This window comes from Myotis nattereri, assembly GCF_964212035.1.
Source record: "Myotis nattereri genome assembly, contig: HAP1_SCAFFOLD_88, whole genome shotgun sequence".
Classification (NCBI taxonomy): Eukaryota; Metazoa; Chordata; class Mammalia; order Chiroptera; family Vespertilionidae; genus Myotis; species Myotis nattereri.
The window spans coordinates 138,706-140,026 of record NW_027669676.1 but is presented as its reverse complement, the minus strand read 5'-3'; positions in this window follow the sequence as shown (position 1 = coordinate 140,026).

Below are 1,321 nucleotides of genomic sequence, written 5' to 3'. Positions count from 1 at the left end.
AGCATCGAAGAGCTTTGGGGTGGGTGCTGTTCTGAGACTACCTCTCTCAGTTCCTGAACAATGCGGTCCACTGCTGGAACAGTCAGAGGCTCTTTATAGCAGCACCTCTCAGAGGTAGGTCGGCTGAGACTCCAGGTTCCCTCGCTGAGCTCTGTGGAACTTCCCGGGGAGCTTCATATCTGAAATAGCAAATGTGGTTGCCGGATGGGTGGCTTCCTCAAACCAAAATTCACGATCACCTTCGGTATCTTCCATCACTTCACGTAGCAAACGCAGCGCCCCCGGTCGAGCTACTGGCCGGCTGCAAAGAACACATCAGAGGTCTGACCCTGGAGATTTTTCCCAGAGGCTCTTGTCAAAGGTAGAACGTCTTTTTTAAGAACGACAATGGTAGCCGTGGCCGGTTTGGCACAGTGGGTAGAGCGTCGGCCTGAGGACTGAAGGGTCCCAGGTTCGATTCCGGTCAGGGGCATGTGCCTTGGTTGCGGGCACATCCCCAGTAGGAGGTATGCAGGAGGCAGTTGATGGATGTTTCTCTCTCATCGATGTTTCTGGCTCTCTATCTCTCTCCCTTCCTCTCTGTAAAAAAAAAATCAATAAAATATATATCAAAAGAAAAGAACGACAATGGTAACCACGAAATCAAAATCTGTTGCTGCACTGCAGAGTGGGAATGCTCGGCCCGCTGTACAGTTTTCCCATCTACTATGTGTGTCCTCTTGTGTACCGCCCGCCTACACAGAAAACAAGTGCTTGCAGGAGCTCCACTGCGATTTCAAAAGCATCGTGCGCGCCTGCCTGTCCCCTGAGAATGGCAAATTTCCTTCAGTTCTTGACCGCTTTCTTCGTTGTTCTGAAAGAGGACAGAAATGACACTGTCAAGCTCTAAAAGCGGTTGTGGTGACGGGTGGAAAAAAGATCAAACTCCCTCAATTGTTCCAAACGCAACAGACGCTCCGGTGACAGGCACCGATTTTGCCGACCGCGTACTTGAGGCACAGGGAAGAGCAGAGTGTGTAGACAGCTTGGGGAGGGATGTTTCTCCAAAGGTCCAGAAGCAACAACTTTAGTTTCGGAAGGAAATCCACTGGACACAATGTAAGCCTGGCCACGACAATATTCCATGCGTAATCCCCACTTCTCCGGTCTCGTAGTGTGAAACGTCATAGCCAAAATTTCGGCAGCGGCTTCAGAAGGCAGGAAACCCACAGATTCCTCTCTCAGGTCACGAGCTTCGTCAGCAAACCTCACCAACGCGGGCAGGTGCTCTTGCCCTGCTGTGTCCACTACGTGCGTGCGTGCGTGCGTGCGTGCGTCCGTC